The 25354-nt window shown below is 44.6% G+C and overlaps 1 protein-coding gene across 1 annotated transcript in view; it reads right to left on the bottom strand.

Annotated features, from left to right (window-relative positions):
- The window catches only part of Pgant9 (polypeptide N-acetylgalactosaminyltransferase 9), a gene marked incomplete in the record, with an annotated part of 429187 nt that overhangs the window by 354060 nt on the left and 49773 nt on the right, over positions 1-25354 (bottom strand). Inside the window, 1 exon segment of the mRNA XM_070092791.1 lies at positions 17832-17930.

Genomic DNA, 25354 nt, shown 5'->3' on the forward strand with positions numbered 1-25354 from the left:
CCTTTAAATCAGAAAGGAAAGCTGCAATGACGAAACTAATTTTTTTTTTTCAGATATGGAGAAGTTTCCTCACAGTTGAAGCTTCAGAAGAATGAGTCTACTTCTTGTAAAGTTCATCTCATCACTACGACTCAAGTGACATTGTTAAAGTTTAAACCCCTGCACCTTCCCGAACTGTTGTCTCTCTCCTGGGTCACCCAGGCCAGCCAGGTTATCTCTGGCCTTAAGCTTGGGTCATCTCAGGCAGCCAGGTCATCTCTGGCCCTACCTTGGGTCACCCCAGCCAGCAGGTCATCTCTGGCCCTAGCTGGGGTCACCCCAGCCAGGTCATCTCTGGCCCTAGCTGGGGTCACGCCAGGCAGCCAGGTCATCTCTGGCCCTAGCTTGGGTCACCCCAGTCACGTCATCTCTGGCCCTAGCTTGGATCACCCCAGCCAGCAGGTCATCTCTGGCTCTAGCTTGGGTCACCCCAGCTAACCAGGTCATCCATGGCCTTAGCTTGGGTGAACTCAGGGTGACGAGTCACCCAGGCTTAAGAGCACTCTTCTAGGTAACTAAGCTTATAATGTTGTTGAATTAGACACATGTGCAACTCTTGGGTATCTTTATTGAGGAAACGTTTCGCCACACAGTGGCTTCATCAGTCCATACAAAGGAGAAACTTGAAGAACAGGAGGAGAATGAGGTAATCAGTCCCTCAGCCTTGAGTCGATGTGGTCAGTCCATCAATCTTGACCACATCGACTCAAGGCTGAGGGACTGATTACCTCATTCTCCTCCTGTTCTTCAAGTTTCTCCTTTGTATGGACTGATCAAGCCACTGTGTGGCGAAACGTTTCCTCACTAAAGATACCCAAGAGTTGCACACGTGTCTAATTCAACATGTCGGTTCTCTGAACCATTCATCTACAAGCTTATAATGCAGGAGAAATATATGTCTGGAAAAAAACTCATTACAGGGATACATACCCCTATAAATACACGTTTCATTAGAGAAAAGAAAGAAATTAAAGTAACACAAGAGATACGAATAACCATTTTTTTTCAGGGGAAGAAGGAGTGTGTGATTAGGAAATAACAGTTGACATAGATGTGGATAATCTTTCAAGTAAAAGGATGATCGTATTATACCAGGATCAGTCAACACTCGAGGAAAACCCAGCCTTTTTGTCTTCTGGAATAACACGAGGTTTCTGGCACGAGTGTGAGACCAGGTAAACAAATTCAAGGCTTCAAGTAAATGAATTAAAGGCTGGAAGAAAACATGCAAGTTTGTATGTAAACTACAAGGCTGCAAGTAAGCAAATTCAATGTTGCAAATATCCTCAGTGGTCACATCTACGTGGTGTGTATTATCCTCAGTGGTCACATCTACGTGGTGTGTATTATCCTCAGTGGTCACATGTACGTGTGTATTATCCTCAGTGGTCACATGTACGTGGTATTATCCTCAGTGGTCACATGTACGTGGTATTATCCTCAATGGTCACATGTACATGGTATCCTCAGTGGTCACATGTATGTGGTATTATCCTCGGTGGTCACATGTACGTAGTGTATTATCCTCAGTAGTCACATGTACTTAGTGTATATTACGCTTATAGTGAACACTAAGCCCGTAGGAGTCAACGTCCGGAGGAATGGGACGTAGTCAATCTCGATCCAAGGAGGAGAGGATCAGTTCTAATTCCTTGGATCATTCCTTCAGTGTTAAGGGACTGAACACTTCTCAAGGCTGAACACCTCAAAAATTCTCTGCACTTCAGTCGTTAAAAATCACCTCTACATTCGACTGAAAAATCCTGTCGAGCAGTCGAAACGTTTAGGCACAAAGATACCCAAGTGTTGCGAGTTTGTTTTATTAAATTGTTAGTATTAAATAAAATAAATTACAGGTTTTATTCACGCAACAACTCCTTAACTGGTTCAGCAACTGCTGTGTAACCAGATCTTGGTTTTACCCCACAGTGAAAAACAAGTGATTAAAAGGTTCTTACGTAGTAGTGTATCCGAGTATAATGACCGTTAAAGTGCATCAGTTGCCGATCCTGTACATTGTTCATCTGGTCCCTATGCATTTTTTCCCTTCCCTCCTCTTCCTCCTACTCACCATAATCCTACACTAGGTACTCTTAAAATTCACATCCTCAAATCCTCATTTCAGTCTAAGTAATCCTGTCTTGGTGGTCTTACATTTGTTGGTGAGTTATATAGAACAATGATCTTACATCTGGAAGCGAGTTATTAAGAACCATGTCTTGGGTGCTGTTGCGATTGCCTCTTGTACAAAGCCTCTAGATCCAGGGTGTATTGGTGCTCTCAGCTCTTCACATCTCTAATTTTTTCCCTCGAGTGTTGTTCATGCCTCTGTCTCTCATTGGTATGTCTTTCTATTATTTGGTATCCTCCTGGGTATTTTGTTTTCAACTGCTGACCACTTGTTTTCGTTTCTGTGATTGCTATAATGTCTGAATTGTCATGTGATACTCATTAAGTTCATTGGCCTTGTTGCTGATCCCATCTGCGTTATTTCACAAGACTTCCGAGGCTTCTTGTCAGGTGAGACAATGTTCATGGCCTATTTAATTAACTGGCCAACGTTAAAGCTAAACGAAAAGAAAATAGGAGAATTATTTTCAAAAACCTGAATAGGACTCTAAGTTGGATTAATGCTGACGGTAACAGATGCATTTTTAGTAACGTGTATTTGCTCCCTAGTACAACAACAAATAAACATTAAATGAATTCGATATAAAAAAAAAAAAAAAAAAAAAAAAAAAAACTCTTTAAGACAGTTATATGATAGAAGCTGTAATTATAATATTAATTTTATGACTATTTAAAAAAAATAGAAAAAAAAAACTAAGGAGAGCTCTTGCTGCCACATAGTCAACCACTAATGTAAATAATATGGAAACCAAAACAACAAATGAGCAAGGAGCAATTGGTATTAATATTATAATCATGGAGAGCGCTAAACCCGCAGGATTATACAGCGCACTGGGGGGTAGGGGGTGGAAGGTATTCAGGCTCGATTCAGGGAACCGAAGCACTGATCCAATTCCCTAGATCAAGACCCCCTCACCAGCGTCAAGGAACCTCCCTTGAGGGGGGAGAAATAAATAAAAAAAATTAACAAGCAGCTACCTTTACCGGAGTCTTGGCTCGGGTCCATTACTTTTCGTCCTTAAGTGAAACCGTAAATAAACGAGAGAGGAAATAATCAAGCCAATTTTTAATCAGGAAATATTTGTAAAGCATTTTTTTTTCGGAGGGCAAGTGAGCATTTCAATCTAGACATTCATATAAAGAATTCTTGACGAAGTGAAAAGCTGTGTTGACATAGTCAGCACTAAGCAGTTCAAACGCGTGAAAGAATCTTGAGCACACTCAAACACATCTTTTTCTGGCTGATGGTACCAGCTGCCTCCGAGCTTTCCAGCCTTTGAACCTATAATATCAGCTGTCTCCTCCCTCCCCACCACAATACCATCTGCCTCCGCCCTCCCTAGCCTGATACCACAATGCCAGCTGCCCTCCTCAGCCTCTGATACCACAATACCATTTGCGTTCGCCTCCCCGGCCTCTAAATCACTAAGGAAACTAAGGAACGTTAATACCAGTTAATGTTAAATGATCTGCGGAGGTGTTACAGATTTTGCACTTCACGATAATGGATTTAAATCAGCTTTCGCAGCTCTTGTGTGGCAATGAATTGCAGGAGGAAGTCTGAATAATTTACACGGGAGTGCACGAGAGAATGTTTACGGATGTATAAATTTTATATAAAATAAACGGCGAAGGATTTCTGCAAATCTCTTCAGTTTGTCTTGAATAAGGCGAACAGGTGGAGTGATAGATGGAATCTGAGGTTGATCAATACGATACAACAGAAATGATAGAGGGAGACACAAGGAAACTAGAAGAATATAGTGTGATAAAATACTTAAACCATCAGACATAAGAATCCAGGAGATATTAACAATTATTACTGGAACATCAGGTAAACAAAAATGAGAAATTTATAGTCCATACTGATAAATTATTTAACAGCTTTAAGTCTATAGGTGGACAAACCTTAAAAAATGCCGATGACAACATACTTAAGGCCAAGATTGGAATATGCAGCGGCTGTATGGTGTCCACATTTAAAAGGAAAATACTGTTAGAAAACGTGAAAAGGTATTAAAAAAAAAAAGAGTTATTATTAAAGATCAGAAAAATGAAGATGTTCACTCTGGTTAACAGGAGAAAGGAGGAGACATAATAACATACAAGGTCATAAAAGTGTAGAGAAATAAATAAAGGAGATTACTTGGTACTTGCAACAGGAATAACGAGGATCTACACTTTTAAATTGAGGAAAATTGAGCCAGAGGGATTATATAAAAAAATTCTTCGCAGACTGGCAGACCGATGGAAGGAAATTAACGAGAAAATAGTAAGTGATGCAATTACTGAAAATTAAAAAAAAATAAGCAATGGAAAATTAATTAAGATGGGTCACCACAATCATAAGTCTAATACTGTGGTTACAGATAGGTAAAACATAGATAGTTGTACACAAGTACGCACACAGTAGGATAGGGTAAGCAAATGTCTGAATTTTAATGTTGGTAAGATTTGTAAAAAATAAATTTAATATTTATTTTTTTCCTATTGAAAATATCACTGGGGGGGGCCCCATCACAGAACCTCTAGGCCGGATTAAGATTTTGTAGGCCACTGTCGCCCAGGGACCTACAAAATCTTAATCCGGCGATGCTATGAGTTAATCTCCAATAAGCACTTTCTATCAACGAGAGGATAATGTCTGGCAGCCGGGTAGACTGCCGTAGACAGTTGGAAAGTACACGTACTGTGGCCTATTTTAGGAAGATTTACGGTTCAACTTACCAAAAAAGTACACGAACATGAAACTTCTGTCTGTAAATGATGTTTGTGAACAACAGTCATGTTCTCCATGAAAATTTAGAGTTTGGAGCAAAAAAAAGTTATGAGCTCCCGAGAAAACACCTGTGTGAGCTTGTTATAAAACAGGTGTCTACGTGGCGGACATCTGTTGGTACAGGTGTTAAGTCTAATCACACTCTGAAAATATATACATGATACAAGGTGAAGCGAACATGCACTGAACACTCAATATGAAAAGAGTATACATTAAAATGGTATAAAATACCATTAGATAGGACACATGCAACATTTAGGTATCTTTATTTCGAAACGTTTCGCCTACACAGTAGGCTTCTTCAGTCGAGTACAGAAAAGTTGATAGAAGCAGAAGCGACTTGAACGATGTAATCAGTCCATCACCCTTGAAGTTTTGAGGTGGTCAGTCCCTCAGTCTGGAGAAGAGTATTGTTCCATAGTCTGAAACAATATGGAGTTGAGGTGACAGGATGGAGCCTTATATAACGCCAGGAGGTGAGATGTAGGCCACTACATCTTGTCACTTCAACTCCATATTGTTTCAGACTATGGAACAATACTCTTCTCCAGACTGAGGGACTGACCACCTCAAAACTTCAAGGGTGATGGACTGATTACATCGTTCAAGTCGCTTCTGCTTCTATCAACTTTTCTGTACTCGACTGAAGAAACCTACTGTGTAGGCGAAACGTTTCGAAATAAAGATACCTAAATGTTGCATGTGTGTCTTACCTAACATGAAAAGATTATACCAAAGTAATTCTCGGGTTGGCTTCCACAAGTGTATATCCGTGCGTAGGAGCATATTTGAGAACAGGTTTTGCAAAAAAATATTTTCTGGGTACTTGTACCCTTACAGTTAGATCCGTGGTCAGGTCTCCTTGACTACCTCGTCAACCAGGCTATTCCTGACGACGACGATCCGGTATTTAAATACTGGTTCATTTGCCTCTGGACTCTGTACAGTTGAGGTCCATGACTCGAGTGTCGTGTGTAATTAAATATAGTGATGGCTGTGTGCAATGTTAATGAGTTATGTTAATTGCTTTGGATAATTGTTGTCGAGACAAGATTCTCCCCATCATTGCATTCTTCAGGTCTTGCCACTCAACCCAGTGACAGACATTTCACTAGTCTTGCCACCTGACCCACCAATACTGTCATTATGGATGACATGAGCTTTAATAGAAACAGTATAGGTGTCGTAGACCGTGTAATCTTGTAGACCCTGTAGATCTTGTAGACCCTGTAGATCTTGTAGACCCTTTAGATCTTGTAGACCCTGTAGATCTTGTAGACCCTGTAAACCCTGTTGACCTTGTAGGCCCTGATGACCCTGTAGGCCCCGTAGGTCTTGTAGACCCTGTAGATCTTGTAGACCCTGTAGATCTTGTAGACCCCGTAGATCTTGTAGACCCCGTAGATCGTGTAGACCCCGTAGATCTTGTAGACCGTATAGATGGCATTATCACAAATACAAGGTACTATGCACGACACTTGTGAACCCCTGACAAACGCATTGCTGGGAGCACCCCCACATCATCGCTGGGAACACCCCCACATCATCGCTGGGAACACCCCCACATCATCGCTGGGAACACCCCCACATCATCGCTGGGAACACCCCCACATGTCTGGGAACACCCACTACATCATCAATGGGAGCACCCCCACATCATCGCTGGGAACACCCACCACATCATCGCTGGGAACACCCCCACATCATCGCTGGGAACACCCATCACATCATCGCTGGGAACACCCCCACATGTCTGGGAACACCCACTACATCATCAATGGGAGCACCCCCACATCATCGCTGGAAACACCGACATCACCGCTGGGAACAACCCCACATCATTGCTGGGAACACCCCCACATCATCAATGGGAACACCCCACATCATCAATGGGAACACCCCCACATCACCGCTGGGAACACCCCCACATCACCGCTGGGAACACCCCCACATCACCGCTGGGAACACCCACCACATCATCGCTGGGAACACCCACCACATCATCGCTGGGAACACCCACCACATCATCGCTGGGAACACCCACCACATCATCGCTGGGAACACCCACCACATCATCGCTGGGAACACCCCCACATCATTGCTGGGAACACCCCCACATCATTGCTGGGAACACCCCCACATCATTGCTGGGAACACCCCCACATCATTGCTGGGAACACCCCAACATCATTGCTGGGAACACCCCAACATCATTGCTGGGAACACCCCATCATCGTCGCTGGGAACACCCCAACATCGTCGCTGGGAACACCCCCACATCGTCGCTGGGAACACCCCCACATCGTCGCTGGGAACACCCCCACATCGTCGCTGGGAACACCCCCACATCGTCGCTGGGAACACCCCCACATCGTCGCTGGGAACACCCCCACATCGTCGCTGGGAACACCCCCACATCGTCGCTGGGAACACCCCCACATCGTCGCTGGGAACACCCCCACATCGTCGCTGGGAACACCCCCACATCGTCGCTGGGAACACCCCCACATCGTCGCTGGGAACACCCCCACATCGTCGCTGGGAACACCCCCACATCGTCGCTGGGAACACCCCCACATCGTCGCTGGGAACACCCCCACATCGTCGCTGGGAACACCCCCACATCGTCGCTGGGAACACCCCCACATCGTCGCTGGGAACACCCCCACATCGTCGCTGGGAACACCCCCACATAGTCGCTTGGAACACCCCCACATCGTCGCTGGGAACACCCCCACATCGTCGCTGGGAACACCCCCACATCGTCGCTGGGAACACCCCCACATCGTCGCTGGGAACACCCCCACATCGTCGCTGGGAACACCCCCACATCGTCGCTGGGAACACCCCCACATCGTCGCTGGGAACACCCCCACATCGTCGCTGGGAACACCCCCACATCGTCGCTGGGAACACCCCCACATCGTCGCTGGGAACACCCCCACATCGTCGCTGGGAACACCCCCACATCGTCGCTGGGAACACCCCCACATCGTCGCTGGGAACACCCCCACATCGTCGCTGGGAACACCCCCACATCGTCGCTGGGAACACCCCCACATCGTCGCTGGGAACACCCCCACATAGTCGCTGGGAACACCCCCACATAGTCGCTTGGAACACCCCCACATCGTCGCTGGGAACACCCCCACATCGTCGCTGGGAACACCCCAACATCGTCGCTGGGAACACCCCCACATCGTCGCTGGGAACACCCCCACATCGTCGCTGGGAACACCCCCACATCGTCGCTGGGAACACCCCCACATCGTCGCTGGGAACACCCCCACATCGTCGCTGGGAACACCCCATCATCGTCGCTGGGAACACCCCCACATCGTCGCTGGGAACACCCCCACATCGTCGCTGGGAACACCCCCACATCGTCGCTTGGAACACCCCCACATCGTCGCTGGGAACACCCCCACATCGTCGCTGGGAACACCCCCACATCGTCGCTGGGAACACCCCCACATCGTCGCTGGGAACACCCCCACATCGTCGCTGGGAACACCCCCACATCGTCGCTGGGAACACCCCCACATCGTCGCTGGAAACACCCCCACATCGTCGCTGGGAACACCCCCACATCGTCGCTGGGAACACCCCCACATCGTCGCTGGGAACACCCCCACATCGTCGCTGGGAACACCCCCACATCGTCGCTGGGAACACCCCCACATCGTCGCTGGGAACACCCCCACATCGTCGCTGGGAACACCCCCACATCGTCGCTGGGAACATCCCCACATCTTCGCTGGGAACATCCCCACATCGTCGCTGGGAACACCCCCACATCGTCGCTGGGAACACCCCCACATCGTCGCTGGGAACACCCCCACATCGTCGCTGGGAACACCCCCACATCGTCGCTGGGAACACCCCCACATCGTCGCTGGGAACACCCCCACATCGTCGCTGGGAACACCCCCACATCGTCGCTGGGAACACCCCCACATCGTCGCTGGGAACACCCCCACATCGTCGCTGGGAACACCCCCACATCGTCGCTGGGAACACCCCCACATCGTCGCTGGGAACACCCCCACATCGTCGCTGGGAACACCCCCACATCGTCGCTGGGAACACCCCCACATCGTCGCTGGGAACACCCCCACATCGTCGCTGGGAACACCCCCACATCGTCGCTGGGAACACCCCCACATCGTCGCTGGGAACACCCCCACATCGTCGCTGGGAACACCCCCACATCGTCGCTGGGAACATCCCCACATCTTCGCTGGGAACATCCCCACATCGTCGCTGGGAACACCCCCACATCGTCGCTGGGAACACCCCCACATCGTCGCTGGGAACACCCCCACATCGTCGCTGGGAACACCCCCACATCGTCGCTGGGAACACCCCCACATCGTCGCTGGGAACACCCCCACATCGTCGCTGGGAACACCCCCACATCGTCGCTGGGAACACCCCCACATCGTCGCTGGGAACACCCCCACATCGTCGCTGGGAACACCCCCACATCGTCGCTGGGAACACCCCCACATCGTCGCTGGGAACACCCCCACATCGTCGCTGGGAACACCCCCACATCGTCGCTGGGAACACCCCCACATCGTCGCTGGGAACACCCCCACATCGTCGCTGGGAACACCCCCACATCGTCGCTGGGAACACCCCCACATCGTCGCTGGGAACACCCCCACATCGTCGCTGGGAACACCCCCACATCGTCGCTGGGAACATCCCCACATCTTCGCTGGGAACATCCCCACATCGTCGCTGGGAACACCCCCACATCGTCGCTGGGAACACCCCCACATCGTCGCTGGGAACACCCCCACATCGTCGCTGGGAACACCCCCACATCGTCGCTGGGAACACCCCCACATCGTCGCTGGGAACACCCCCACATCGTCGCTGGGAACACCCCCACATCGTCGCTGGGAACACCCCCACATCGTCGCTGGGAACACCCCCACATCGTCGCTGGGAACACCCCCACATCGTCGCTGGGAACATCCCCACATCTTCGCTGGGAACATCCCCACATCTTCGCTGGGAACATCCCCACATCGTCGCTGGGAACACCCCCACATCGTCGCTGGGAACACCCCCACATCGTCGCTGGGAACACCCCCACATCGTCGCTGGGAACACCCCCACATCTTCGCTGGGAACATCCCCACATCGTCGCTGGGAACACCCCCACATCGTCGCTGGGAACACCCCCACATCGTCGCTGGGAAAGCCCCACATCATCGCTACCAACATCATCGCTACCAACACCAACATCATCGCTACCAACACCCATGTCATTACTGTCAACTTAACAATTTACACCAATTTCATCATTGTCCAAATGACCTTTTAAGCCGACAGTCCTGATCTTTCTCGGAAATTGAGTTAGAGTGAAGCTCTCACGGAGTGGATCATCACACCTTACCCGTGTACATGTGCACAGACTGCCACACTTGCTCAGTCACACCCGTGTACATGTGCACAGACTGCCACACTTGCTCAGTCACACCCGTGTACATGTACACAGACTGCCACACTTGCTCAGTCACACCCGTGTACATGTACACAGACTGCCACACTTGCTCAGTCACACCCGTGTACATGTGCACAGACTGCCACACTTGCTCAGTCACACCCGTGTACATGTACACAGACTGCCACACTTGCTCAGTCACACCCGTGTACATGTGCACAGACTGCCACACTTGCTCAGTCACACCCGTGTACATGTACACAGACTGCCACACTTGCTCAGTCACATCCGTGTACATGTACACAGACTGCCACACTTGCTCAGTCACACCCGTGTACATGTACACAGACTGCCACACTTGCTCAGTCACACCCGTGTACATGTACACAGACTGCCACACTTGCTCAGTCACACCCGTGTACATGTACACAGACTGCCACACTTGCTCATTCACACCCGTGTACATGTGCACAGACTGCCACACTTGCTCAGTCACACCCGTGTACATGTGCACAGACTGCCACACTTGCTCAGTCACACCCGTGTACATGTACACACTAATTTAATCCATCACATCTGCAACATTATCCTCATTAATACATTTAAGAAACGCCAATAGATGAAACATGTTTGTAAGCAACACCAAAACATGGCACAGATCTCACATTCTGCAAATGTAGTCTCTAGAAAACTAGCAGACACGCCAAGGAAGAAAATGAAAGCAATAAAACATTGAGAGCGTCTGAGTATAAATAACTCGTGGAAGATTAGCATTGTTAGAACTGACCTTGTGTTATGGGACGCCTCCGGTGGCTGTTAAGGTGACGAGTAACGACAAAAATATAATCTTTTCAAGAACCTTAGCGCAATACTCAAAGAATAAAAAGGCACGATACCGCGACTGCAATAACACAAATAACCTGCACATAGGAGAAACTAGTGAAGTTTCGGTCCAGCCTGAACCTTAACTAGTCACATGGAAGTGCGAAGGGAAGGAAGGGAGGATATACGGGTTATTTGTGTAATGTGCAGTGCCTGATGAAACACACAGCAGCGACCAGCCATGAGCTGTAACCCGACCCCTGCAACTACAAATGGGCGAGTACAGGGAGAGAGACGCGCGGTGAGAGCGAGACACATTCCTCCCATCGCCTCAGATATAACGTGCTTGAGGGAGTAGTTTCCGAAGAATGCTGGGGCTGCGTGTCCAATACAAACAACAGGAATTACGCTCAATAAGACTAAATATATATACCCAAGGGAGCAGAATCATTACGTGCCCAGAACCCCCAAAACTCAGTAGGAACCATCCCGAGTCCTATCATAGATTGATAACCGCGTGGACATCAATGGCTGTTTAGAAGCATTATGATGATGGTCGCGTGTTGGGAGGAGTCTGAGCCTGGTAACACGGCAGGTTCCGTGTGGAGAAGACAGCAATAACAATGGCTGCCATCCTGCTCATCTCCGCTCACCACGTTACAAAAAAAAAAAAAAAAAAAAATTGCGGCGGAATTTTCGACGTTTCTGTCATTGTGGAACATAAATCAACATTTCTAGGAAGAAAACCGGAGTAGCAAGCAAAACACGAAAAAAGTTCCCAGCAATTGTTAAACAACGCCCTCTGAAATGAGTATATTTTTTTTATCTTGAGATATTCAGCGTAGTGCTGAATGGCCAATAGTGTTTTAATATGTCAAAAAAATATAAATAAAGCTATTCAGAAGCTAATTTTTTAAACAAAAAAAAAAAAATAACCGAGGATTGAAGTTAGGATTTGTGGGGGTAACTAATTACTTTCTGGTATGTTGCAGGTTGCTTTCTGTTGTCATTCTGATAAATCTACATACCATAAAGAAATCTACATCGAATGGCTAAGGAGGAAGGCAATGCGCAAGAGACAAGGAAAGAGACACTGAGCAATGGACGAAGTCAAGGAACCAGTGAGGAGTTTCGAGACAAAAAAAAAGGAAAGGGGCCACGGGGGGGGGGGGGGGGGGGAATGAAAGGAGCATCTCCCTTTCCAAGAGGAGAATTTTTTTTTTTAGGAAATGTAAAGAATGTAACGTCTTGTACGAGCATGGAAAACAGAGTTATAAAAGATCATAGTAACAGACTGAAAAATGTTCAACAGCGCAGACACGCCGAGAGAAAAACCACATGCGTGTTAACGGTATAATCATCTACAGTTCCTAAACTTAAATCAATTATTCCTGTTGGGGTAAAAATCCATTTGTCAAGTCGTCATTGTTTATCCGGTCTCTCAGGAAAGTTACATTCTTTATTTTTTCCAAAAACCAGAAAGAAAACCTCAGTGTGGAGATATTCTGAGTTCTAAAGCTGCAGTGCATTATAGGCAGAGCAAAATGTACAGTGCCACCGGAGACGGCGGCGGTGACGATGACTATGACGACGACGACGATAACGATGACGATGACGATGACGATGACGATGACGATGACGATGACGATGACGACGACGACGACGACGACGACAGTGTTGATGACGACGACGACCCGAGAGTAAGAGCTCAGAATAAAATATGGCAAGTGTCAGGTGTGGCCGAAATGAGATAAGAGTATTGTCACTTGGAAGAATACAACCAGTGGATGTAGCGAAACCGGACGTCTATATTGTGACATTTAAAGAGAGTTGATAAAATAAACTTATTTACACGTAATCAAAAGCACAACTGCACAAATAAGGCAAGATCCTTAAATGGATACACGAGTCTCTTTACTGACACATTATTACACACACAAAGAGAAAGAGAAAGAAAAAGAGAGAGAAAGAATCTGGATAGATATGCCATTTCAGCAGAGCCTTCAACACAGGAGAGATGTGGGTGGCCTTACCGTTATGTACAAGGCCAATATTGTCAAAGTACCACACTTGGATCCACTTCGAGGGCAGCGTGAAGCCAGGTTCTATACCAGAAGACGGGCAGAAAGCAGCAACTTCACTCTGGCTGCACCTTTCGCCAGAACATCACTTCATCTGAGATCGTTTATCCCCAGGATGACTCGAGTATGGAACACATTCGTACAGCATTATGATGTCAACGATATAAAGTCAGTTGATCAGATGAAAATGCTGGCCCACAGATGGCTCCAACTTCATCCTGTTCCTTACTTGTATGTCTCATAACAAAAATGCTTTCAAATGAGCTGATGTAGGTAACAGCTCTTAGCAGTCACACCAGGGAAGGCTGGCAAGTCAAGTGACGCTCTAGACCACAGTTGCCTCAAAAGTTGGGTAGCCTTGTTTGAAAGCCATGTTTCTTCCCCGCCAGGGCACATCAGTGGACCTTGAGGATGGTTTCAAGCTATTTCATTTTCCTCCTGTATATTCTGATGTCACAAGCTTCGAATCCTGCTTACTGCGATCTTACTATGTATATACCCGTTCGTTTCCGCGTGGTGCATTAATGTAAAAATCGCTCGAGACGTCAGAATAAACAGGAGGAGAATGAAATAGTTTGAAACCATGCTTGAAGTCCACTTGTATGGCCGGGATGGGAAAAAAACATGGCTTGTAAACAAGGCTTGTCAGCTTTGGAGACTTGTGTAGCCGAGTGGTCTAGTGTCACCTGGAAACCTTGCGCTTAAAAAATAGAACCTGTGATTCAGAGATACTGAATAGTCTTGAATGGCTATTAAGTTGCCGGATTAAATGTAAATGTTTTCATTACTTTCCAACATTAATAAGAGACTTACGATGTTACACAGTAGTGCTCCGGACGATGAAGACGCAGCAGCGCAAGACTGATCAAAAAACGGAAGTGATAATGAATATAATGAGGAGAGGAATGCTTCTACCTTCATTGAAAGAAAGATGGCTATTTTTTGTAAATATTATTTATCAAAAAATATCATGGAAGATGATTTTTGGAAGAAATTTAACACCTCTTCCTTTAATAGTTGGTCAAAGAATATATGATAACTGTTGAAGGCAGAGAATTATATGCATGAACAAAACGTTAGTTTCAGCCAGTTACAATGTTTCAGCTAGTTACAATGTTTCAGCTAGTTACAATGTTTCAGCCAGTTACAATGTTTCAGCCAGTTACAATGTTTCAGCCAGTTACAATGCTTCAGCCAGTTACAATGTTTCAGCCAGTTACAATGTTTCAGCTAGTTACAATGTTTCAGCTAGTTACAATGTTTCAGCCAGTTACAATGTTTCAGCCAGTTACAATGTTTCAGCCAGTTACAATGTTTCAGCCAGTTACAATGTTTCAGCCAGTTACAATGTTTCAGCCAGTTACAATGTTTCAGCCAGTTACAATGTTTCAGCCAGTTACAATGTTTCAGCCAGTTACAATGTTTCAGCCAGTTACAATGTTTCAGCCAGTTACAATGTTTCAGCCAGTTACAATGTTTCAGCCAGTTACAATGAAGTAACGCGAGAAAGAGCAATTAGCAGCATACACTACACAAGTAAGTGATGAAAATACACTACTGCCAAGGAATTTGATTCCAAAAGCTTCATTATAGCTGCCAATAACAATTTTGACCATGACGATCGACTAATAATATCTGGTAGCAATGCTTCATATGACTGTCTTATTTCAGGTGCATTCTGGTTCAGCAAAAGTACTAATCAAGCCAAAGTTATCTTGGACCATTTTAGAACAATGAAGTCATTACTTACATATACAACTGCCAAACCTGATAGCTACATACCACAAAAGAATAGTTTGTTCCGGTGATCAACGCCCCCGCGGCCCAGACTTTCACTAGGCCTCCAGGAGGATCAGGACCTCATCAACCGGGCTGTTACTGCTGGCAGTATGTAATCCGACCTATGAGCTACAACCCGGTTCGTCTGGTACTGACTTTAGGTATCTCTCCAGTTTTCTCTTGGAGGCAACCAGGGATCTATTGGTATTTCCTTTATTAAAAAATAAAACCTACTTTCTCTGAACAAGATGGCAGAGCAAAATGATGAAACTGTATTTGCAATAAGTTTCTGTATTATTATTATTATTATTATAATCAAGGGGGAAGCGCTAAACCCGGAGGATTATACAGCTACGTTTCGGTAAATATAAAGTTTCTGGAGAAATAAACAATGAGGTTGTTCCAACATGAGCCGATTGTCGTTCCACTTTATCAACAGCAACACCACCTGTCATGAAAGTGGGATTCCTTACATTCATTTCAGAGCCAATTACATATCATGCAACAGTTTCCATAGCACTGAAAAGCTTACAAAACGTTTGTTCACTACTGAAACAACTAACTCCCCTAGTAATCCAGGATGAGGGACTATTCTATAGCATTGCCGATATTATAATCAGTAACCCATCATTGTTTCCAGATAATATCCCAATCCTTGGAACTTTCAATGCACTAAGATTGTCAAGAATACCACTGGAAAGTACTACCATGGTGTAGGTGCACAGGATGCACTTACTGAGAGCATTAGTAATGATAACCATTATTAGACATCTCTTGAGGGATTCCTTATTCTTATACTTTGCAAGATGAAATGAATGACATTTTGGAAATCCTAGATCAAAGAAAAACTCACTAAGTATTAAGCAAGCAGAGGAAATGAGATCGCATATTTCGTCAAAATATGTAACAAAATGCTCAGCTGAGCCTCAGACTCATGTCTTCAAGATTCTGAGTTGTATGATAACTTTAAACAATTCTCTAGTGATTGGACAGGAGAGTCAAATGTGTAGATACTGGGATATTTTCACAGAAGTGGTCTACCTCCTGAAGTTTGTAATAGTAGCTGACAGATGGCAGGTGGGATAGCCACCTCCAAGCTTATCAAAGTATTTCACCTATGTACCTATTATAATCTTTTATTTAAATATTTATAGCATTATAAAGTATTTTAGTTTAATCTAATACTTTCACCTTTTTCTCACCGATAAAAACAAAACATGCTAACGTGAAATTTGACGTTCATATAGATTTGAAAATCTTAACTATGAATTCCTTAACTCCCAGAGTATATATTTGGACATCAAAAAGGTATCTACAGAAAAAAAAAGGTGCGGAAATAAGTGCAGTTAAAATATGTCGGCAGCCATTGTTTTAAAGAAAACGTCGAAGAAACCCCTTCCAGATTCTGGTGATATATTGTATGTATAGTAAGTGGTACTCTTGGTTACACAAATCAGAACAGAATTTTTTACGGGACTTTATTACCAGGGACAGGAGTATAAAGGAACCTTACCCTGGAATCACTGAATACGTCACGCACAGCTTCGATCGCCGAGTTCAAACACTGAACTCTCTTCTAAATAATAAATTAAATTCTGAAGCCTCAGAGCTTCGCTATAAGGCTGTTACCCGAACCTAGTCATGATACAGAAAATATTCAGTGAAGAGAAGAAAGTTGATTGAAAAAAACCAAGGAAAGTGGTGTCACGAAACAAATCTTAAAAGCGTATATAAGCCACAGAGACGTAATAAAGAACATTCTCAAGTCTCATAGCAGTGACCAGGCTGAACGAGTTATATTAAAAAGGCGAGAGATATAAACACTATACAAAGTTGGTGTGATAATTCAAAATAGCGTCTGGTAAACACAAAAGACAGGCAGTAGTAGTAAAGAGGCAGAGAATACATCTGAGAATCGACTACAACAAACTTTACTAGGCGAGTACAACAGCGTCCGTTTGTTCAACTTAAGAGGCTGTAAATCTCATTTATTGTGCAATTACAGGAACCGAGGCAATACTCTCACGGCAGGCGAAGGAGCATCAGTAATACATCCCGTCACCACCAACTTCAATAATTAACGAGAGAAGTTATCTATTTAGCAACGCCAATAGTCAGGTGACGTTCCGCAGCAATTTCTTCAGCACAGAGCTGGACAGAACGATCGCTGGACTCGTTCACAGAGGATCACACTTGCTCTTCATAGACATGTTATAATTAACATCAGGTTAATGATATAGTTTTAATAACTTTGAAATCACTCTTACTTGTACCAGTCATGTGTGGATATATTTGTCGATTTAAACAGTCAATGGGAGAATTCGCTAAAGACTAAGAATCAATTGTCTTAAAAGTTATTGCTCGTGGTAAGAAAGTTAAACCAGTTTCCTAGTAACAAAATTATACATAACTACTGTTGATTCTGGTGTGTACACCGAAAATGACAAATTAAACATGGCCGTGATGAAAACTAATTTATATTTTCAAGAACTTCAGACAATCACAAGTGATGATCATGTCAGTGTTAAAGTACAAAGTCTTCATCCATATTTATTGAATTTAATAATAATTTTTAAATCAGAGATTTATAGTTGTCCTTCACGTACCTCTCTCACGCAGTGACAGAAGTTACTTCAAACAGCAACCTCTAAAATAATATATGTTCATGACATTAACCTAAAGCATGTTTTATACACGTTTATATTCTACGAGAGGCCGTAAAATACACACTGGGGTCACGCACCTGGTTCACTGGGGTCACAAACGGTTAGTCCTACATGAACGTACGCAGCTGGGTCGCACACCTGGTACACTGGGGTCACAACTGGCTACTCCCACTTACCTGAAATTAGAACACACAAATTACAAATTAAAAAGAAAAATACAAATGTAGAAAATAAATTTGAACTCTTAGACCACGGATCATTTGTTTGTTTCATTTAAAAAAAAATTTACCATCTTGTTATTCATATCTTAAAGCGCACAGTTAGACTTGATACATTTGATATAAAAACCAACTTGTTATTATTGTGACAAAACAATCAAAACGTGTCAAATACAATTATTCACATACCCGAAACCAAATTCCTAAATATTTATGCCGAAAGAAGTTCAAGATTTGCAAGATGGACAAACACAGTGTGGGGAGAGTGGCCCACTTTCCAGAGTAGCAGCAGCAGTAGCAACTGTGATAGTTGCAGAGCAACTGAAACGTGTAGGTCACTCAGTACTCGCTACAGTCAGCTTACAACCCAAACAGTTTAAAAAAAGGTGAGATTAACAGTAAAATCCACAGACAAACGCTCAACACAAGTAAATTCTATCAAACGAAACTAAAAATTACCAGCATTAACTAAAAATCACATTATTTTTTTGAATGTCATAAGACACTTAAAACTTCCTCGAGATCCCTACAGGCTCCTCGGTAATCATGCAAACCATGACGAAGGGGGAAAGGCGGAATCCCCAGGCAAACCATTCAAGAGAGGAGACCGCATTCAAACTCCAAGCAGCAAAGGAAGCCTTACACAACGAGCAAAGAGCTCCCGCCTCTCTTCTGCAAAACCTCCAGTGTAAGTCGGGTTCCCAGAAGTACACAGAACCCGAAACAGAGGAAGTACGGACTGCACCTGTGCAAAGCTGGATCCCTGAGTGCAGTACAGACCAGCTGGCCAAGATGTAGATCTGGCAGCCATACTCCAGACATCAATGGCGAAAGGCCCTGGCTAGCGGTCGTAGATGCAATATGCAGTGTCAGTCCTCCTAAAGCCCAAAACAGAGTGGAGCAGGTCCAGCAAAGACAGACAGACAGAGACAGACAGACCTACCTCTCTCTCTCTCTCTCTCTCTCTCTCTCTCTCTCTCTCTCAGAAGGGGCACTTCAGAGGTTCGGAAACCCGACTTCTTTGAGCGGACGTCAGCTTACTTGGGGAGGAAGTGTCAGGCTTTCTCTTCCGAGTTGGGGGTATCCAGTGCATCATCCTTGCTAGAAACAGAGAATCAGAGCTCCTAAGATTTCTGTAAACGCTTCGTCTCACTCTTTCCATCCTTGGGTCCCAAAGACGATCCAGACCTCTTGTAAGGTAGAATATCCAACACACCGCACCAGCAAGAGAAAGGGTACTGGTGCCCCTGGATGTGCATCGATTCCTTGGAGTTTGCTTTTGGCCCTTTCCATTGCCACAAAACACACAAGCAATGCTGGCTGTGGCACCTGATGGGGGCCTAGGAGGGTGGACAACCATTTGAGAATTGGCACCTGTTGTTGGGAGCAATTGAAGTTAGTTCTCCTGTCCAGGCACCCCCAAAGAAGCTAGTCCCAGCAGGAAGCAAAACTGGAAGCCCTTTCACAGGGGTATTGAGTGGGTGACCCGAGGACTCAGGATGTTCCTCCCTTTCATCCTGTACGTCCACCAGGCCCAAAATAGCAGATGTACTCGCATTAGAACCCTCGAGAGGGCTACCACAAACGACTGGACTACCCTGAAAAGGCAAGATAAACGAGCAGGATAAGTTGTTGGTCACCTGCATAGGTGCCTGAAGGCTACATTGGACGGTTCCTCAAGGAGGAAAACTGTCCCACCGACGAGGATCCCACAACAGTTGTGTCCTACTTATAGAGGCAACAGATACCATATTATAGGTCGTTCTACTGGCCTCGGCAAAACCTGGCTTCTCAACATAAAAAAAACAGTAGCACACACTCCGTCACATGCACCCCTCATGCACTGTCATTTGTCTCATGATAAATACACAGTTGTGACAATGGAAGATTCCAGTACAGGAGTGAGCTGCGATAAATTCGGCTCCACAAGCCTCACAAGTGTTATGAGTCGCCTTACACTTAGTCTTGTGGTGGCCAAACTTCTGACACGAAACTGTGCAAAAAAGGGGACATACGGCTCCATATCTCGATCCCTTAATCCTAGATTTAGGTATAATGAAAGGTCTGGCTGGTCGAGTGTGAAAACCAGTGAATTAATGTTCACTCAAAACACCACGAATTTTCATCTTAATCCCCCGAACTGCAACCACTCAAGGACTGAAAAGTCTAATGACCTCTTCACTCTCATGTTCGAGCAACTAATGGGAAATTACGCCACGACACTGGTTCAAATAAGCAGTGACAAGCACACACACTTCACAAGATCACCGTAATACAAGAACAACTCGAGGTGTCTCTTCAGTACTGGAAGGAGGGAACCCTTCCAACACTATTCAAGATAGAAATGACATCAGCATTCTTATCCACAAAAAATACTTCCTGGTCCTGGGATGTATATTGAGCCAACTTCGGAAATGGAAGGGTTATCAGGGCCAGGATCAGGCACAGCACCGGGCACCTGGCTGAGACTGGCACTGAGTCGTTGCTATAAACCATGACCACACAGGGTCGTTAGGAGTCATTTCCGCAGGGGAACCAGGGAAGGAAGGTGATGTCGAAACTGACACAGAAGTTTTCTGTACTGTCTTCCTGTTTTGTGATATAGAAGAGAAGAGGGAAGAAAAAGAGTGAGAAAACCAGAAATGGGGAGGCTTTTGCTAGACTATAAAAATGAAACCAACGATCCCCACACTCCACACCAACGTGACAAGCAGTGCCGACTATCTTCGGTGGACCAACCTTGGACGTTGTTGGAATTATGGAGCATTTTGATCTATAAAGTCATCCAGTGCTCACGACAAAAACAGTTAAATACAACCATAAAATAATACACAAACCAGAAGTATACTAAAGAAATAAAAACTATTCAAAGCCCCAGCAAAATAAAGCGCCTACATCAATTAAAAAACTATTTTAATTGTTTTTTTTTTTTATCAAAAAACTCTTCTTAAATTTCCCCGAGGTACTTACAGACACGCCGGTAATGATAAAAACCACTACTTAGGCAAAAAAATGGAAGATGAGAGGAAACAGTTAAAATGTGTTCCACAGTCAGTGCCCGGAAAGGAGAGGCCACCGTCCCCCCCCCCCCCATACCCTGGGAGCAATGTGAACTAACCCCACCACGCTTTAATTAGACCCAATTTCGGGGAAGAACAAAAGGCGTCAAATATCAAATGAAAAAAAAATAAAAAAATATTAACTATTTCTTCACAGGGAGTGCTATTATTCTGGACTGGAATCTGAAGACGTGAAAATGTAGCTTAACAGTAGGTAACATAAGAATTTAAACATAGAATAGAAAATGATGATTGTCAATGATATAAAAAGTATAAGCTACTCTACCTCTGGGAGTACAACTGGGAGTACATCTGGGAGTACAACTGGGAGTACAACTGAGGCTACCCTCCTGTCTGGGGAACAATAGAAGCTACTCTCTACTACCGTCTGGAGCCGATAGAAGATACTATACAATACGGACTTACTGTCTGGGCTAAAATAAAGTTACTCTATTTTATCATCTGAGGTAGGAAAGACGCTATTTTACATTAGCGTCAAGAACATGATAGAAGCTACCCTACCGTCAGCGGCGTGATAGAAGCTATTCTTCTATCTGGGGCACGTAGAAGCCACCCTATCGTCTGGGGGCACAATAGAAGGTACTCGACTACTATCTGGGGCACGATAACATTACACTACCCGTCTTGGGTATGATAACAGCTACTCTGTACTACCCGTCTGAGGATAAAATAGCAACTCACCACGCGAGTCTGCCTGTCTGCCTGTCTGCCTGCCTGCCTGCCTGCCTGCCCCCCTCTCTCTCTCTCTCTCTCTCTCTCTCTCTCTCTGACATTAAGATTGAATACATGACACTGACCTGGCATCTTCCCTTACCATTTCCATATGACGCTTTTCAACTTTCCCTTTCCTAGACGGAGCTCACTCCACAACCTTACTGTATTTCACAACCTCGTCCCTTTCCCTTATCCCAGGTTCCATCCTCTCCTTTCTCCACCTTCCTTCCAGAAACCAAACCCTAATTTCTCATTCTTTTCTCTTCCTCTTCCCCCCACCCCCACCATAAGCTCTTAAATCAAAGCTTGATTCTCCTACTCTCCTCACACACTTTCCCCAAGGAAAGCTCAGCTTCCAGTATTCTCAACCCGTCTCCGTCTGTCTCTCTCTCTCCGGCAATCTCTAACCTGGAGCCAATCTGATAGCATCTCTGCTCCAGGAAGACAGCTAGCAGGATCGATAGATAAAAGTTGGATCTGGGTTGACGTTGCTGAGTGTTTCATTCAACTCTCGCCCTCCAAGACTGTTTACCACAGTTTTGACGTTAACTACTGCCATCAACCTTCACCCTCCATTGATGTGAAGCACTTACAACGGCGTTAGTGGAAGGAGCAAGTCGATAGAGACGGAGGAAGTAGTTGAAAGTAAAGAGGAAGAGGTAGGAGAGTGAAGGGAAAGAAAAAAATAAAACGCAAGTGAAAAGAACAGGAGGAAGTGGATAAAGAGCTAAGAGAAGAGGAAAGAAGTTCGATGGAGGAGAATCTGGGAAAAAAGTAATTATTTGGAACAAAAATGGCGGCAGCGAAAAAGAAAACGAGAAACTGGAGGACGAGGAAGGAATAAGAAGACGAAAAAGTATAGGAGGGGAATGAGGAGGGAGTAATAAAAGCTGGAATTTTGTATAATGTATACGTATAATTATTAGTAAATATATGTCTCTCTTTACTTCAAGATAAATACACAAAACAATTCAAAAAACATTCAGCAAGGCAAAAAAAAAAAAAACAATTGAAATTTAATTTTACTTTACGCAAATCAAAAGCAAAAAATCTGATTAGAATTACATAGGAATACAACAGGACATTGTACGTGACTTTAGTTGCAAAACTCATCAAGTGCACCAATTGTAACTTGCCTTAGGAATGACTTCAGTCTCCCGGTCGAAGTTTAGTAGTAAGCCAAAGAAACTTGATAGCCCCAGAAATATCGAAATTTCGTCTACATATTCATCCCCAGATACTGTGGTGAGTTAGTTGTAAATTGTTCCAGTTACTGAAGTATGACTTAAGAACATAAGAAAGAAGGAACACTGCAACAGGCATACTGACCCATGCGGAGCAGGTCCACGTTTCCCTCCCCCCCTCGGATTAGCCCAATGACCCACCCAGTCTGGTCACCTCCACTCAAGGATGGAGCACTGCACCAGACCCAGCAGCACAAGCTAGTCAAGTCCAACTCACACCCACCCACACCCACTCATGTATTTATCTAACCTATTTTTAAAACTACACAATGTTTTAGCCTGAATAACTGTACTCGGGAGTTTGTTCCACTCATCCACAACTCTGTTACCAAACCAGTGCTTTCCTAAATCCTTCCTGAATCTGAATTTTTCCAACTTGAAATCATTGCTGCGAGTCCTGTGTTGGCTCGAAATTTTCAGCACGCTATTTACATCCCCTTTATTTATTCCTGTTTTCCATTTATACACCTCGATCATATCGTCCCTAATTCTAAGCCTTTCGAGAGAGTGCAGATTCAGGGCCCTCAGTCTATCCTCATAGGTAAGATTTCTGATACATGGGATCATCTTTATCATCCTCCTCTGTGCGTTTTCCAGAGCATTTATATCCATTCTGTAATACGGTGACCAGAACTGAGCAGCATAGTCTAAATGAGGCCTAACCAAGGATATATAGAGTTGAAGAACAACCTCAGGACTTCTATTATTTATACTCCTAGATATGAAGCCAAGAATTCTGTTAGCTTTATTGCGAACACTAATGCACTGTTGTCTTGGTTTTAGATTACTGCTAACCAGAACTCCTAAATCCTTCTCGCAATCAGTAGTATTAAGATCTACATTATTTAGTTTATATGTGGCATGGTTATTTTCCTGTCCAACATTTAGAACTTTGCATTTGTCTATATTAAACTGCATCTGCCACTTCTCCGACCACTGCACCAGTCTATTCAAATCATCCTGGAGTGCTCTAGTGTCCTCATTAGAATGAATTGGACGGCCTATTTTGGAGTCATCAGCAAATTTGCCTATGTCGCTATTTATTCCCTCATCTATGTCGTTTATGTAAATTGTGAACAACAACGGGCCCAACACTGACCCCTGAGGAACACCGCTTGTGACGTGCCCCCATTCTGATTTCTCCCCATTTATGCAAACTCTCTGTTGCCTATTTGTCAGCCATGCCTCTACCCAGGAAAAAATTTCTTCTCCTATTCCGTGTGCCTTAAGTTTCTTCAATAGCCTCTGATGTGGAACTCTATCGAAAGCCTTACTGAAGTCCATATACACTATCACATTCATTACCATGATCAACCTCCTCAAACACCTTAGTGAAAAATGTTAGTAAATTCGTAAGACAGGAACGCCCCTTTGTAAAACCGTGTTGAGATTCATTAATCAATCTGTACCTATCAAGATGGCTACAAGTTGCTTCGGCAATTATTGATTCCAAAAATTTTCCCACTATGGAGGTAAGGCTTATTGGTCTATAGTTCGAAGCCAAGGACCTGTCACCTGCCTTGTAAATAGGTATTACATATCACTACAAACTGGCACTATGCCAGTCTGTAGTGATATGTTAAAAACATTAGCCAAAGGTATGCTAAGTTCCACTTTACAATCCTTTAACACCCTTGCAGTTTATCAGGGCCGGGGATTTGTTAGGTTTTAGTTTCTCTATTTGTCTGAGGACCATGTCACTAGTTACCGCAATCGTGCATAGTTTATCGTCCTGTTCTACATAATCTATTATTTCAGGAATATCGCTAGTATTTTCCTGGGTGAAAACTGAGAGGAAGTAGGTATTGAGAATTTCACACATATCCTTATCACTGTCAGTGATCTGACCAGAGTTACTCTTAAGTGGGCCAATCTTGTCCCTAATCTTTCTTCTGTATACCTGAAAGAACCCTTTTGGGTTAGTCTTTGAATCCCTTGCGACCTTAGCCTCATAATCCCATTTTGCTTTTCTTATTCCTTTCTTTATCTCTCTCTTTAATTGAGTATATTGATTTAACTGCCCGTTCCCTCTTTTGATACGCCTATATATGCCTCTCTTTTGACCACTGAGATGTTTTGATCTACTGTTCATCCATTTGGGATCATTTTTGTTAGATCTAATTTCCCTACTCGGAGCAAAAGTTGTCTGAGCAGCTAGAACTATGCTCTGAAAAGCGTCATATTGGCAACCAAGATCACCTACCTGACCCATAATCAGGACATCCCAATTTAGCCCACCCAGGTAATTTTCAGCCCCATGAAGTCGGCCAAGCGAAAATCTGGGACAGAGATGTGATTGCAGTTATCTGGGTAATTCCATGATATATTAAAACTAAGTGATTTG

This window comes from Cherax quadricarinatus, chromosome 40 (assembly GCF_038502225.1).
Source record: "Cherax quadricarinatus isolate ZL_2023a chromosome 40, ASM3850222v1, whole genome shotgun sequence".
NCBI classification, from domain to species: Eukaryota; Metazoa; Arthropoda; class Malacostraca; order Decapoda; family Parastacidae; genus Cherax; species Cherax quadricarinatus.